Genomic DNA, 17,098 nt, shown 5'->3' with positions numbered 1-17,098 from the left:
CAGAACCTCCATGTGCCATCTTTCTTCTTAACTAGTAACACAGAAGCAGCAAAAGGACTCATACTTGGTGTTATCAGTCCAGCAGCCAACATCTCTTTGACTTGCTTTTCTATTTCATCCTTCTATTGTGGGGAATATCTGTATGGTCTGCAATTGACAGGTACTGTATCTGGCAGTAGATTGATTGTATGATCAAAGGCTCTGCGAGGAGGGAGAGACTTTGGTTCCTGGAATACCTCTTTGTTTCTGTCTATTACTTGTTGTACCACAGAAGGCATTTCAGTGACAGGTGCCATAACTATGCGATTTAACAGTGTTGTAGCCCACATTTCATTTCCTTTTTCCCACTTAATAAGTTGTTCTGCAGAAACCTCTTCTATCTGGTCCTATTTCTTGGGCAATACCCCTTGTAATTTGACCTCTTATCTGTCATACATGAACTGAATCCACTTGTCAGCCCAGTGGCATTTCATGACCCCCACTGTTCTAACCAGTCCATCCCTAATATAATGTCATGGCCTCCTAATGTTAACACCTGCATGGAATTACAGAAATTGTGGCCTTGAATCCACCAAGTTAACTGGGGCACAACTTCAGTGCATGTGATGATCTCTCCATTAGCCACTTTTACTGGTCGTGGGCGTTCCAGCTTCTTTGCTGTAATAGTAATCTTGTCCAATAGAGACTGGTCTACAAATGTATGGGTGCTGCCAGAGTCCACTAGAACCAACACCACTTTGTTGCCCACAAGTGCCCTAATTAAGCTGAATAGTTTTGGGGTGGGCAGCACCAGACAGTGTTGTAGCTGAAATCGTTGCACATTCCTCTGTATCTGCTGTAGCCCGAGCATCTAGCACTGCTTCAGAAATAATCTCATGTGGGTCAATTAGCTCTGCTGCTTTCAACTGTGCTCCCCTTGTCTCTGTCTGATTGCAAGTGTGTCCTGGCACAAATTTATCCCCACATTTGTAGCACAGGCCATTTGCACGACGATACTCTTTTAACTGTTTTGCTTTCCACAATTCCCCAGTTGCCAGTCCAGAGCGTGTGTTAGGCATGTTGTACGATGGTCTGGTATAGTTGGGCTTGTTACTTTTCGACTGAAGTAGCAATCCCTCCTGCACTGAAGCATATAGTGCTGCCACTTGAATCGTAGCCGGTATCTGAAACTCCACAGCTGCCCTGAGCTCCTCCTTGAGACCCATCACAAAGCAAGTAACCAGAAAGTGTCGCTGATTGTAGACTCATACAGCCTGACTGTGTACATTAGCTGCAGAAACTGCTGCTTATACTTTTCGACAGTGTCCACTTGCTTCAACAGCATTAGCTCCTTCATCTTTTGTCTGTAAACATCCACATTGAATTCCAGCAGTATTGCCTAGCAGAACTGCCCCCAAGTGTGAAATTCACCCGACTGCTTGAAAGCCTGATACGAACGAGCTACATTATCTGACAAGTACAGAGATGCGGACGTGACCTTAAAGCTGTCTGGGATGTGGTATATCCTAGAAAATGCCTCGCACTTGTCTAGCCAAATGCGTGCATCTGTGCCATCAAACTTGGGGAAATCCATTTTTGGCATCCATTGCCGCTTGCCCATGTTCTCATCCACCACTGTAAGTCCCTGTTGGTGATGAACAAACGCTACCTCAGGAATTTGGATAGGGCACGATGGAGGGCGCCCCACCGGTGGTGGTCTCGCTCCCAGTATGCCATCGGAAACCTCAGAAGCCGTCGGAGATGATGCCTCCGGTACTCCCTGCTGCTTGCACATCTGCGCCGCATGGGCCTGAGTCTGTTGCACTTGACCGAGTGTGTTACAGGAGAGATCGACCTTGACTTGTACCTGATTGAGACGCGCGGCCTGCTCGGTCAGCTTGGCGTAGAGAGCCGCTAGCTGCACGCTGAGTCCGTCGACGGCGGACAATTTGCCCTGTGCAGCGCAGGTCTCCGCAAACTCCTTCAGCATCCTTTCCTGAAATGCTTCCATCTCATCCGCGATGAAGCACGACTGCGGATTCAGCTTGAATGTCGATGTGGTCGCCAATTTCCCCCGAAACAGCCCACCTTAGGTCGGGGATTACGCAGATCGAACCCTAGGGTGATCCGCTACCTTCGCCTCGGATTTGCCGGGCACGCGTCGGGGAAATTTTTTTTGGGCGATTCGCAGCGGAGAGGAGCGACGACTCTGATACCAGACTTTCACGACCTAGGGTCGGCCAGTATTCGACGGCGGCGAGCCGGATCAGCAGGTGCTGGAGCAAGGGGGATCGGAGACGAGGAAGAGAGAGTTACATAGCAGGAGAGGATAAGAACAGAACGGGAGGCTAGAATATTTTCATTTTCAAACTTGACGCTCAACACAGCTTACACGCTTGCTTATATACCGCAAGTCCATTGCACGGCCCACAGGCCCACTACTCGATCTCATGGCTCCTAGGCCCAACTCGAATGCTGGATTTAAACCTCTTTGCTTATCTAACGCGCGTTGCTTGTCGCCTGCACGGTTCCATCCCCGGTCGCCCGTGCATAGCTGCTTACACCCCGCTACCGCCGCCACCACCAGAGCGAAAAGGTCCAACACCATCTCTGTCGCCGCCGATGGCACCACCACCACCCCCACAACAGCAACAACAACCGCCGCCACCACCACCATATCCTCCCTCAGCCAAGACCTATTCCTCGAGATCTTCCTCCGCCTGCCGAACCTGTCGGACGTCGTTCGTGCCGCGCTCACCTACCGCTCCTGGCTCGGCGCCGTCCGCTCCTCCCCGTCCTTCCGCCGCCTCTTCCGCGCCCTTCACCCAGTGCCGCACATCAGGCTCTTCCTCGACATCCATGGCGCCGCCACCCCCTCCTTCGCACCCCTTCGCCGTTCAGATCCCGATGTTGCCGCCGCCCTCCGTGGCGGCGACTTCTTCCTCACCTTCCTCCCAGTGAATGACGACGCGTATACAAGCTGGGGTATCATGGACTGTCGCGATGGTTATGTCCTCCTATGGAACAAGCTGCTTAAGCCGCCCGTCGTCGCTGCCGTTAACCCCATGACCTGGGCCGTGGACATCATCCCGGTGCCCCGCGATGTCTGGGCTGGGAGGAGCGGGAGACGCCGCAACTTCGCCTTCCTTGGTTTCCACCTGCTGTCTACCGCTAAGAAGCCCTCCTCCTTCCGCGTGGTCTGCGTCTGCGCTGACAAGCAAAGGGTTCGTGTCGCCGTCTTCTCGCCGGAGACGAGGGATTGGGTCATCCGCCCGTGGGTGTACATCGGCGGTGACAACAACCTAAAGTCCAGCACTGGCACGCTGGTGGGTGGTTCCGTTTACCGGCCTTTTCATGGCGAAGGGTGCATGATTAGGATCAACGAAACCACCATGGACTTCTCCATTGTGGATCTACCCTTGCAAATAAAGGTGGGCGGATCCAATTTCAGGGCTAGGGAGACCAAGGACGGCCGACTATGCATTGTCTATGCATCTGACGATTTACTCCTTCATGTTTGGATCCGTAGTGTGAACGCTGATGGAATTGAGATTTGGGTGCTGCAGAACATAATCTCTTTGAGTGTAAAAATTCACAGGATCATTGGGGGGGCGTGCTCTGGGCCTGCAGGCTCGCTTCACGGTTGTGCAAGTTAGGTCTGGATATGTGTACTTGTCCATGACATGCATGACACCCGTCGGCACACTGCACTGTTGGTTCTTCTCCCTTTCACTGGAGACGACGAACCTTGAGTTACTAGTCGAGGGATGCTTTGATGATCGTCCCTGTCCGTATATTATGGTCTGGCCTTCTTGTTTGGTTGGTGATGATGGGAGCATTGGACATAGAGTTGAAGGTTCTCATTGAAGTAGGTGGTTGTTTGCCATTGAAAACTGGAAAATCATTCCCTGGTATCTTAAGTAATGATTATTCCCACATAAACCTTTAGATGTTTTTTTGAATGTTACCTTTAGTTGCCCTAAACTATTAGTACAATTCTGGGCCAATGAAGTTCAACGGAAGATTGGATTTTCATCTGCTACAAACTTTCTATGAATCACTGATATGCTGCATTTGCTGCTAAGCCTCATTGAGTAATTTATTTCTACAATTGTGTGTTCGTGTTCGTCAATTATTTATAGAAAATGTTTGTTGTTAAAAATAATCAGAAGTTTTTTATTTATTTGGAATTTACTGTTCACCCCAGTGCATCTGCCCGTGGGAGCGGAAAATCCATGTCCGGCAGCTGGTCCCTTGCTTGACATGGTTATTGGAGAGTTTTGAAAGTGGTTATTGTTTGTTGCATTATTTCTGCCTCTACTATTTTTCGGCACAACTATTTTCCCTATACTAGCAATTTGTGTTCACTTTTTCAAAATGTCACGTGTCGACTATGTTCGTTTTCTTTGGAGTATAAGATCACCTTACTGCAAGAAAGTTGTTGCATGTTTTAGTTATTTTTTAGGAGAGTAGAATTGCACAAATTACATCCTGAAGCATTGCACCAAAGGGTAGAATTTACACAAGATTAACACGCTGCTCTGTGACTCAACAGCAGTAGGGTTGATTTGCGTTTCTTTGGCAAAGGGGAAGGGGAATGTGCGGGCGGGTGACGTGTACCTGCAAAGCCGTCATCGTAATTGGCATGGACTGCATTTCTGCTCACAGATGGGAATCAAATTCACTTGAACGGTTGAAGGACATGTTCTTTCGGATGGTCAAATTCCTGGTTAGCAATGGGATGTCAACAAAGTTTTGGGAGGATACATGGTTAGGAGAGACGCCCTTGGCCGTACAATATCCCACCCTATATATAAAGGCGGTGCCGGTGCCGCAGAATTTGGTCCAAAACTGTTTTCATACTATACTTGCAGGAAACCTGCATGCAATTGCAAACTTTGTCGAACCAGAGTCATTATAATTGCGAGGCCCAACATCAAAACTACGTTGGTGTTAAGTCAAAAAAACCAGGCCCAACTTCAACTCTTTTCTGAATTCTTTGGCACAACGATTAAGAAGTTAAATTCTTTTTTTTGCAGGATATTAAGGGGTTAAATTCAAGGACCATATGCTAAGGCCACAATGATGAGTTACTCTCCACTAGCAAATATGCCCGTGCGTTGCAACGGGTGACAAAAAATTATGGCTAACCAAATAAGTATGACTCAATATCCTGATATATGAGCATACTCTATTTTAACACATTAGCTCACCATGTTGCCATTTTTTTCTCACCCTAGCTGATGATGGTCGCGATGTCCACGTGATCACAATGCATTCGACGTGGTAAATCTCAAGGCTATGAGTTTGCCAGTGCATGTCACACTTGTCATTATGTTGCGCAAGGGAACGTTTAAAACTTTTAAAACAAATTACACTGACCACGAACTACTCCCAACACCAAGACATATAAAGACTTTTGAAAAACTAATCAAATCCTAGACATAAAATACTTTTGAATCACTAAACAGTTTTTTTAATCGACATACATTTTTTTTGAATTTTTTTATTTTCTGAAAAAGATCATGAACATTAGTTTTGTTTGCAAAAAAAATTAATTGTATGAACTGGTTTCGAATTAATTAACATTTTTGAATCAACAATTTGTTTTTGAATCGATGAACTTTTTTTGAAAGTGGGGAACAAAATTTAAAAAAGAAATTTTTATTTTTATTTTTGTGAACATTTTATACAATGTCATGGACATTTTTTCCAGATTCCCGAATTTGTTTTGAATACACGATCATTTTTTCAAAATCATGAACATTATTTTATTTCCCAATCATTTTTTCCAAATTGTGGTTTATTTATAATTTTGCGAACAGTTTTGCAAAAGCACCAACATTTTTTGAATCTGCAATTTTTTTATGATTTTCTAAACATTTTTTAATTCACATATATTAATGATTTTCAAACATTGATTTTTGAAAACTCACAACTTTTAGAATATTAAATCCAGAATTAATTTAAAGAAGGAAGAAAACATAATGAGAACAGAAAAGAAAAAAAAATGAAAAAAAACAGGGGAGTGAAGACCCGCACATGGGCCGGCCCATGAACGACTACATGGGTAGGACATGCGTGAGAAAAGAAAGGTAAAAATTGAAATTGCAAAAGCTAGGGGTCGAACCCCCGATCTTGATCCACTTTGCTACTCGTATTTCTGTGACTTCTACTCGTCGCGCCCCTATAAAACAACGAAGCCGGCGGCGATTTTTGGTCCTAAAAATTGAATTGTTTTCCCACTTAGGGATGGCATTGGTTGGTAATTTTTATCAACTTATAGGGTAATTTTAATGACGGACGACTAGAAACCCAATTTCTTTATTAGTACTAGGAAACATGCCCGTGCGTTGCTACGGGATGGAGGGGCAGTGGTTGGAGATAGAGAGGGGTGTCCCGACAACTTCCACGGAGTGCATTTTTCTCGACTTTGAAGCACACTTTTCAAGAGTTCAATTACTAATTCAAATATTTTTTAAGTAAGAGCACATATGATGTTCTTCGCCCAACTTCAAGATGACATTATAGATTAGACTATCAATATATAGTGACACCGCATATCTAAAAAATCCATACACGCAACACTTATGTTGAGTTACTGATATCACACAATAAAAATGTTGCACACTTCGCATGGCGCCCAACCATGGTGTGTCTGCGCTAACCGCGAAGTCCTTCTCGTATAGATGTACTAACTTCGTGTTCTGTCGCAATATAAGCAGGATTCTTCATCGCAATTAAATCTTTGTTAGTGGGTTGCGCCTCAATTCACAGCTAGTTGTATTTACTCTATTCTAACTTTTTTTTCCTGCTTGCATATTTGCATATTTCTCCCTTTTTCATGCACACTTTTTTATCTTTTGTGTTGGCTCCATGTTTGCATATTTCTTCTAACATTTTTTGCAACTGGATCGAATCTTTTATTCTTTTGCTAAGTTGATAGTCTTCAGACGTTTTTTCAGTTTTTTCAGCTTTTCTTTATTGGTCATCGGTACATACCCCTCTTTGTTCCTTGGCATCCATGAGATCGCCATCCAAATTGCTTGCATGCATGAGAGTTTTGTATATTATATGAATATGTTGTTGATTAAAAAGCTGATATAAATTTGCATCATAAATAGATCATATGTAGCTACTTATAAATAAATTTAATTACACTAGAGATAAGCATCAGAATATATGCGTTGTTTTCCTGTTGAGTATCATGTTTTTCCTTCAAGCAATTTAGAAAGCAGAAAAATGATAACACATACAGATGCAAACCGAACTTATAAAAGAAAAAAAGTTGAACCAAACCCAGCAACTGTGTGCATGTAAATTCGCATAAGCAAACAAATGCATGCACGGCGAGAAAAGCTCAGGAGGGACGCGTGCATGCATATCAGCTGTAGACGACAACGATTCCATCAACTGTATCATGCCCGTGACGCGTATCGTTTGGCCGCACCCACCGCTGGCTATTCTTCCAACCTTATCTTCTCACCCCCCTCCTTAATCATCCCCTCTCTCTCCCCAATGCCTTCTTCTCACTCCCTCTCTGTCCAGCGAGGGACCATGCGCAACACTCCCACTCCTCAATGGTCGAGGCCGCATCAACGCCTCCCCCCGCAACCCAAATCTTCCGAGCCTCCCGAGCTCCTCCTCCTTCCACCTCTGCAAACCTCTATTCTTCAGGATCACCCAATCGAAGCAGCTCCAGAGCTCCTCCACATAAGCTGCAGCGCCGAGAGCCCGAGCGCGCCCGAGACCAGCAGCTCTGACCCCGCGCCGCCCTGTTCCGTCCATCTTCCTCTTTCTCGCTTACTCTCTTCCTCAAGAGATGGTATTTTCGATCCCCAATCCCCGCCGGTCTTCCACGTCCGCCGCGTCAACTTCCTCAAGTCGCCACATGCTCCCCCTGTTGAGCCACATCGCCGCCTCCGGCGGTACCCCTGGCCTAAGCGGCGCTGCCCCCGGCCTCCTTCCTCCTCTACTGGCGCCGCCTGCTCGCCTTTGTGCCGCCGACCTTCTCCTCCGACCTCCTGCAGTCCTGCTATGCCCGAGCTCCGCCCCTTTCCGATCCCGCCGTGGCCTCGAGCTTGCTCTGTCGCCCTCCTCTTGCACGGTCACGCATTGCTGCGCTCGTTCTTTGGTACACCACCACCGACCACCCTGGCCACGAGTAGTTCCGTCCCTTTGCTGCGCCCGTTCTCTGCTTGCCGGATGGCCATAGCGCCAAGGTTGCTGCCTACTTCGGCCTCCCTTCCTGCGTCCGCCGCCGGGCCCCTTGCTGCCTCCTCCAACAGCCGCTGCTATGAAGCCTTCACCTCGTGCGCCCGGTCGCTGCGGCCCATGGCCGCCTCTGTGTCTGTACGCGACCGGCGAGCTCTACCCCTTCACGACCTCGATCGTCCCCGACCTCGTCTACTCCTCTCATCACCGGATTTCACGCGCCGCCACCGGATCCATCTCCATTTGACCGGAACTGTCTAGATCCGGCTTCTTTGGACCATCCCCGGCCTCGTCTACTCCTCCCCATCGCCGGATTTGACGCGCCGCTGCCGGATCTGCCTCCATCGGACCGGAGTCCATTCGGACCCGGCTGCCCTCGACTGTCCCTGGCCTCGTCTGCTCCTCCTGTCGATCTGAAATACGAAACGTTTTTTAACATATATATTGGAGTGCGGGTTAATTACTTGAAATCATAGGGGGCTTTTCGCAAAACATGCATGACGACGGACGACAGAAACCCAATTTTCTTTATTATTAGGTAAATTAGGTAAAGATAAAGATAAAGAGGTAAAGATATAGTCCAAAAACAACACACAACATTATAATATTTGTTAAGAAACCGGGTTGTACATACATCATATAATATCTTCCGATGAAGATGGATCGAATCATGAGAACTAGCTAGCCGATGGAGACACGCATGAAGTCGATGATGCAGGTTTCATCGCCAACCCTGTGGAGCACCTCGCAGCAGTCTTTTTTTTTTGTTGAGGGAAGGCCATCATGGCTAGCATTATTGATTAAAAGAGGGAATAACATCATCCACAAGTACGGAAACGAGACAGCCCGGAGGCTCGTCCGTCCAACTAGAAGAAAACTTATTACAGTAACTAAACTTAGCTAGCACATCGCTGCTTGGTTACAAGAGCGTGAACAATGTTTAAAATTGACCTTCCCGATCAACGACGATAGATCCACACATTCGGCGAAGTTGCTGCTGCTTCATCCCACCATGTCGTTTGAACCGCACATGATTCTGCTTGAACCCGAGGAAAGCCCAAGGAATTTGCAAACGCTAGACCATCTCTCATTGCCCTTGCCTCGGTGGAAACTGCACTAGCTGCATGGGGAATGAAGGTGCATTGTGCCGCCAAGAAAATGCCCTTCTCATCCCTAATCACTGCAGCCGTCGCGCCCACACCTTCATATATATAGTAAGCAGCATCCACATTCAACTTAATGAATTTGATATCTGGTCTGGCCCATCTCTCCTCAGGAGTACTCCTTCTCTTCTCATTAGCCTGGTGACAATTATTAGTAATAGCAAGAACCGACAGAGGCCATTTAAAAACCGGTGGAGGTGTACCATTATGGGTATATTGATGACGGATCCACCATAGATACCAACTCCCCACCGCCAAAACTTGCTTGATGTCCAGATTTGGTTTCAATGGCAGTGGTCTCGGACCAGCTAAGAAAAGATTTTCAAGGACGACCGAACCAGATCGGTCTAGCACCATTGCCTCCTCAACAATATCCATGATGCCCAATCGATTCCAGAGTTCTCTTGCATGAAAGCAACCGAAGATTAGATGCTTAATATCCTCAGCTTCTCTATTGCAGATAGGGCATGCTCCCACTGACCCGGTATGTCTATTAGTGAGTATAGACTTTAGCGGCAGATTCCATGAAGAGTTCTCCAACAAAAGATCTGAATATTTCGTGGGATCGGTAGCTTCCATAAGATACTCCATACTGCCGGGGAGCACGATCTGCCCGGCTGTGCCAGGGCAGTTGCATGGGGCCCAAAAGATCGAATCCGTTGAACTTTGTATGCTATACGGACAGAAAAACTCCCTCGTCGATCTGGTTGCCATGCAATAAAATCCTCAAAGGAGTTGGTGTTCACCGGTATTTGCAGATTCCTGTTAACATCAACCAGACTAAGATTTGAACGTAGGATATCTTCATCCCAGGTGCCATAAATTGGATCGATGAGTTCCGCAACTGGAGTAAGGATGGATTGACCTCGTATAGAGATCACCTTTCTATCCGGACTAGCAGGGATCCATGCATGGGTCAGACCAAATGTTCACATTTTCACCCGTGCCAATTCTCCAAATATATCCCAATTTGAAAGTCTCTAGGCCCTTCATGATGCTATGCCAAGTAAAAGAAGAACCATTTTTTAAAGTGGCTTGAAGAAGGGTACAATTTGGATAGTATTTTGCTTTCCAAATTCTAGCACACAATGAATCCGGTTGAGTGATCAGTCTCCAACATTGTTTTGATAACATTGCCAAGTTGAAGGAGTATAGATCTCTAAAGCCCATCCCTTCATCACTTTTAGGGCAGCATAGTTTCCACCAAGAAAACCAATGCATTTTTTTGTGTTCCTCATCATCTCCCCACCAGTATTGGGATATTAAATCTATGATTTCTTTGCAAATTCCCTTACGTATACTGAACACAAACATGGCAAATATTGGGATGGCTTGTGCCACCGCCTTTATAAGGATTTCCTTGCCACCAATTGAGAGGATCTTTTCCATACACCCTTTGAGCCTCTCTCTGATTCTTTCAATAAGTGTTTAAAACAGTCACTCCTGTCTGCTCCCACCATAGCAGGCAACCCAAGATATTTATTAGAGAGTGCTTCCGTATCTATATTCAGTTCTTGGCAAATTTCAGCTCTTGAGGCTGCAGGAGTATTAGGGCTAAGAAACACACTAGATTTTGATAAACTCACCAACTGTCCCGAACTTTGGCAGTAGGTTTCCAGAACATGCTGTAAGGAAGCTGCATTTAAAATATCTGCGGTCATTAGAATTAGAGAATCGTCAGCAAAAAGTAGGTGTGATACTGATGGTGCATTTCTGCACACTCTAACTCCTTCTATGCCACCAGCTTCTTCTTCATACTGCAATAGACTGGAAAGGCCTTCTGCACAGAGAAGCAAAAGATATGGGGAGAGGGGATCCCCTTGCCTTATACCCCTTGTTGGACTAAAGTTGTCCGTCTCCTGGAAATTGAATCTGACTTTATGAGAAACAGTGCTTACACATGCCATCATAAGTTCAATCCACTGCTCATTAAAACCCAGTGCCCGCATCATATCACGGAGGAAGGACCATTCCACCCTATCATATGCTTTATGCATGTCCAGTTTTACCGCACATAAACCTGTCTGACCAGCCCTTTTGTTCTTGATTTTAGGCACACACTCATATGCTATCAAGATATTGTTAGTGATCATTCTTCCTGGGACAAAGGCACTTTGCATAGGGGAAATGATCTCCGGCAAAATACTTTTTAGCCGGAAGGCTAACAATTTAGAAATGATCTTATATAAAACATTGCAAAGACTGATAGGGAGAAATTGCGTTACCAGTTCAGGGCCGTCAGTTTTTGGTATCATGACAATCGTAGTTTCATTCCAATCATCTGGGATCACCCTAGAATTAATTGCATGAAGAACCTCCTTAGTGATCTCGTCTCCCAGGATATGCCAGTATTTTTTAAAGAATATTGCATGAAGTCCATCAGGTCCCGTGGCCTTTATGTCTCCAATACTGAACACTGCCTTCCTGACATCTTCAGCTGTATAAGGTGCCATCAAAAACTATTCATTTCGTCAGTTAGCTTATGCTGCACCTTCTGTAAGATCTCTGGATTTGTGTGTTGCACCTCAGACGAGAAAAGATGCATAAAGTAGTTCAAAACATGTGAATTCAGCTCTGGCATACTTTCAAGCCAATTGCATCCATCATCCTTTAATCTTTTCACAAAATTTCTCTTTCTCCTTGCTGATGCATAAGCTTGGAAGAACCCCGTATTACGGTCTCCGCTTGTCAGCCAAGTCGCTCGAGATCGCTACATGACTTGGATCTCCTCCAGCTATAACAGATATTCAATCAATTCTGTCAGTTCTTTCCTCTTTTCATCATTCTCATCTGACATAGGGCCATTCATGATTCTCTCCAGCTCCCTTTGAGCTTTACGTAATCGTTTTTTTGGTTTTTTGAGAACCCTCTGATCCCAATCATGGAAGCTAGCATGCATTTTATTGAGTTTTTCATGTATGCTTGTTGCGTTTGGGTCTGTTGCAGCCTCCGTCCATGCTTCCATTACTTTCTCATTGAATAACTTCTCTCTCAGCCATCTAGCTTCAAATCTTTTGACATGTGTATTCGAACAGCTTGATGGCTGAACATAGAAGTCAGTGTCCACCAGAAGAGGTCTATGATCCGAATGATTGAACTCTAAATTCCGCAATGCCGCATGAGGGAATTGGGATGTCCACAAATCATTTACAAGCCCTCTATCTAGTCTTTCCCGTATTCTTCCTCGACGCCAAGTGTATTGGTCACCAATGTAGCCAAGGTCGTGCAAGGCACATTCTTCTACAATATCCTGGAACGCTTGCATATATTGGGGTGATCGTGGATTGCCACCCTCCTTCTCATGCAAGTACATGATCTCATTGAGATCACCCACCAGGAGCCAGGGTAAAGTACGCGCTTGATGCAGTCGCCTCATACGCGACCAAGTTAAGTGTTTGTTTTCCCACCTGAACTCTCTCTAGATACCAGTCAAACGCCACCCAGAATTATTATTATTGTTATCCACTATCTTTACATCATTGAACATGGGATCTAGAGATAATCTCTGAACATTGACATTATTATTCCAGAAAAGAACTAAGCCTCCACTTCTACCATTTCTCGGGCAAACTAGTTTTGATCCATCTTCAATCTCTTACGCAGACATTCTGCCGGGTAACTATCAAGGTGCATCTCCGACAAGAACATCAGCTCGAGGTTGCAGCTTCGTTGGACATCCAACAAAGCACGAACTGTCGGTGCGTTCCCAAGGCCCCGGCGGTTCCAGGCTAGTATTTTCATTGCTTCCGGCCATCCTCCAGGCGGGAGGACGCCAATATCTCATTTGTTTGCTGGCCTTCCGAGTTGTCCACAGCCTCACCATCCAACCCTTATTTGTACTTCTTTCTGTTAGCATTTTTCTGGGGCGTGCTAGACGCCTCCGGGGTGATCCTCGGCAAAATATCTCCTTCAAGCTGATCCACAATCGCTGCCACCTTTGAAGTTGTGGACATATTGGGAATGATCGCCAACATGTTAGATCCCCCTGGCAAAGCTTGTTGTGTATCTGTTGCAGTTCTCCTATTCTGATCCTTGTCCTGTTTCCATCTCTATACCTCCTGGTTTATACAGCGCATTGTGGCGCCAACTATGCATTATACCCCTTCCAACAGCATCATGATGAGGATTTCCTCGACCACGACCTGGTCCAAAAGATGGATCTTCCCTGACATTCTCCCCTCTTCCTCGACCAGGGTTCCTCCTCGCTCCACGGCCTCTACCGTTACTTCTACCTCCATCAACCAGTAGGAAATCACCCCACTCCAACTTGGTTACATCATGCTCTCCAGTGCCACACTCATCATACCAGTGCCCCAAAAGACCACAGTTGCCACAGAAGTCTGGTAGCTTTTCATACTGGACTTGGTACCAATCTATCTCATTATTCTTTGTGATTGGAACAAATCTGATAAGTTTCTTCGTGACAGTAAGCTCCACTCTGACCCTTAAAAATTCACCAACAAAGCCAGCTGGTAGGGTTGTCTGGACCTCCAACACCCTACCCATCTTACGGCACATGCCCTTTATCGCTGCTGGAAACAGGTAATTATCCGGGAGTTTCAAAATCCTAGCCCATACCACCAATTTGTCCAAGACCATCTATTCTGGTTTCTAGAATCCGTCGTATTCCTCTATCAGGACTCCTTGGTTCCTAAACAGCCAAGGCCCCTTGTTAATCGTAGTGTTCCAATCACCCAAGCAACGAAACTGTACCGTAAAGAGATTCTCATCTATTCTGCTCCAACGGACCTCCCTGGCTGGGTTCCACGCCGATCTCATATCACCATAAAGAGCAGAGGGGCTGAATGCCTGAATCCCTTGTTGGTGTGCACCTTCGCTATCGCCAGCCACTTGGCTTTGATCTTCTCATCCTTAAATTCTTCTTCCCAGACAAACTGTTCCTTCTCATCCTCATGGAGTTCCAAGCGGCTCAGGAGATCTTCCACCGGTTCCTTGACACCGTGTGTCCTGCTTCGTTCATCCTGCGTCGCCATGGCGACTACGAGCGCTAAACCCTAGCCTTGAAATGGGCCAGGATCAGAAGGTTGAAACCCACCCGCGCACCTCCACGTATACTTCCCAAGTATCAATACCGGGAAGTGGCGGAGATCGGATGGGGATTAGCGGCAGCGGACGGTAGGAATAGACTCTCGACGGCGGCGCCGCCAGAGGAGAACGAAACCCTAACGAGAGGGGAAACTTTTGTTTTGGGCATAGGCGTGGGCACCTCGCAGCAGTCCTTGGTGATGTGCACATCGCTGAATACGAGAGCCACGAGGACCTGCCCCGCGCACTTTTTCAGCGTCTATGTCACAGACCTGTAGCAGTTGGCTTTGGGAGGTAGGGGAAATCTACAGGGGGCTCCACATCGATGGCCGAAGCCACTATGAAAAGGAGGCAGAGCAAGAGGGACAAGAGCCAGCGGCTCGCCATTGTAGCAGACTGATAACTGAAGATGAGAATGGATGGATGTTGTTGTACCATAGTGTCATTGCTACTATTTATAGTGAGATCTAGTGTGTGTTTTTTGGGGTTCTTGTTCAATGGGTACTCAATTTATTCTCATTGATTACACGGCCTGGAGGATTTAATCACATGCCTCTTATTACATAGGGCGTTATTGATATTATGCCTTCTTTTCTCTGTCTACTTGATTACATGCCATTTTTAGTTACTGAAACTATAATTTAATTTCCAGGAAAAATTTATGCCATGCATGCAAACATACCTTGTTTCCCTTGTGCCAATTTTTACTTATTGTGACCCTTCCTGCATATCTGGCTGGATGGAGCAAGCTGATTGATAGATTAGTGATACTCTGTTAGTCGGTCCCTTAGAGCATCTACAGCTGGACAGGACAGAAGAGAGAAAGAAAAACATGACCCAATCGGACCCCTCATATCATCCCTATACGTTCGGGCTGTCCGCAAACCCTCATATCCATCTCAAATATGGGAAGGATATGAGGGCTTGCGGATGCGTCCGGGCGCGCTCGGGTATTCAGCCATTTAGGACGTGGCCCCACTATGGACCACCTTTTCTTTTTCTTTATTCATTCTTTTATTTCTATCACTCATCTCCACCAATCACGTGCAAGTGACCGGACATATGAGAAGGAAAATGCAGAGTGTGCCTGGGCGGACGGATAAATATGGGCTCAAAATGGACACACCCGATCACTAATCAAGCACGTCCATGGGTGTTTAAAGGGTCATATTTGCTATGTCCAGTTGTAGATGCTCTTATCTCAACCGTACAACACGTGACTCGAACGACACTAACTAATTAGCGTTGTCCTTGCCGTAACTTTCCGACGTCGTATCCAATGAATCTGCCTATGTTCGTGCACCCCTGCATCCCGTCGCTAGCATCCATCTGATTCAAATCCTGCATATGTGAGCGATTTTAATTGTACTGTGTTAACTCTGCTCGCAGGATTTGGTCGGCGTGTGTCTTCAGTGGATCCACTTGAATTCAGTTTTCTTTCGTATGTGTTCATGTGTCTTCAGATTGGATTCTTCTGCTCAACATTTCTCTTCATCAACAGCGCTTGTCTTCATTGGATCCGCTTGGATCCAATCTTGTTCGTCAGTTTTCATGTATCTTCAGATTGGATCCTTCTGAACTAAATTTCTTATCATCGACGGCGGTTGTTTTTCTGGTGCGCTACGCAAAGACTAGACAATAGTCAAACAATATTAACAAGTTATTATTCAACTAAACAAAACTTGGAGAAGTCCTACCATTTGGTACTTATAGCTCTCAACAGTTCTATCTAGCAAATACGAAACCAAACAACTCAACTCCAAGCATAAAAAGTTTGAATTTTTTTTTTGTAGGAAAGCTAGCTACTACAGATGTAGTACATATGAAAAGCATTACTTGCATCATACGAAGCATTGCATCAATACATATAGCTAGCTAGCAGTAATCACAGAAACAAAATAATAGTTCAGCTGCTTGGGCGGTAAGCCGAGTGCATTTTGTCAGAGGCTCGACTTAGTCGACAAAACATTTTTGGGTCAAAAAATATGCGTCGTGAGTTCCATTAAGCAGCACTTGCCTGTAAGGACCACCATCGCGGTTCTGTAAGCTAGGGCAAACACGGCCGTGTGACATGGCTTTTCACCGTGCGGGCCACGACAACACTCGTCATTTACCCCTATACACTGAGTTTTAAAATAAGAGTCCTTTTTGAGTCATGTCATGGCGTAAATGGTGGTACACCGAGACACCACTATTAAAATGTGCGCCATTGCGTCGTCACATGGCTTAGATGGATATAAGCCGAGTGGCCGATGTAAAACTCTGGGCCTCTGTCATGTTTTCATGTAGTGTCTACCCTATGGCCTCTGTCATGGCAATGTATATATGCAGATCTTCACTAAGAAAACATCTAATCGGACGTGATTAGTATCAGTGACAGACCAGAACTATTGATGATGGATGCGGTCAGCACTTATATCTCGCTTATGAACAGGCTTATCAGAAAACAAATCTGCTGACCATCATTCTAGCGTGCTATTCGGTGTGATAATGTGGCACGCACGTCCGTTAATCCCGGTGAGATCATGCATGTTCTGCGTCTTACGCGGCCACGTCGTGGGTGGCACAAACATGCACCATCATATCATTCTCTGAGTTGTATGCTAGTAATGCTAGAGCTACAGGCTTTTTTTTACATGGTTCGTTGTACAGGATGATGTGGAGCAAATAGATTGGGTTAGGATTAGCGGAAGGGG

General features: G+C 45.9%; 1 pseudogene; it reads left to right on the top strand.

Moving 5' to 3' along the window:
• The first annotated feature begins 2,429 nt into the window (after positions 1-2,429).
• On the top strand, positions 2,430-3,846 carry LOC123090416 (uncharacterized; annotated as a pseudogene).
• The last annotated feature ends 13,252 nt before the right edge of the window (positions 3,847-17,098 follow it).

This window comes from Triticum aestivum, chromosome 4B, assembly GCF_018294505.1.
Source record: "Triticum aestivum cultivar Chinese Spring chromosome 4B, IWGSC CS RefSeq v2.1, whole genome shotgun sequence".
Taxonomy (NCBI): Eukaryota; Viridiplantae; Streptophyta; class Magnoliopsida; order Poales; family Poaceae; genus Triticum; species Triticum aestivum.
This window is presented reverse-complemented; position numbering and strand designations above follow the sequence as displayed.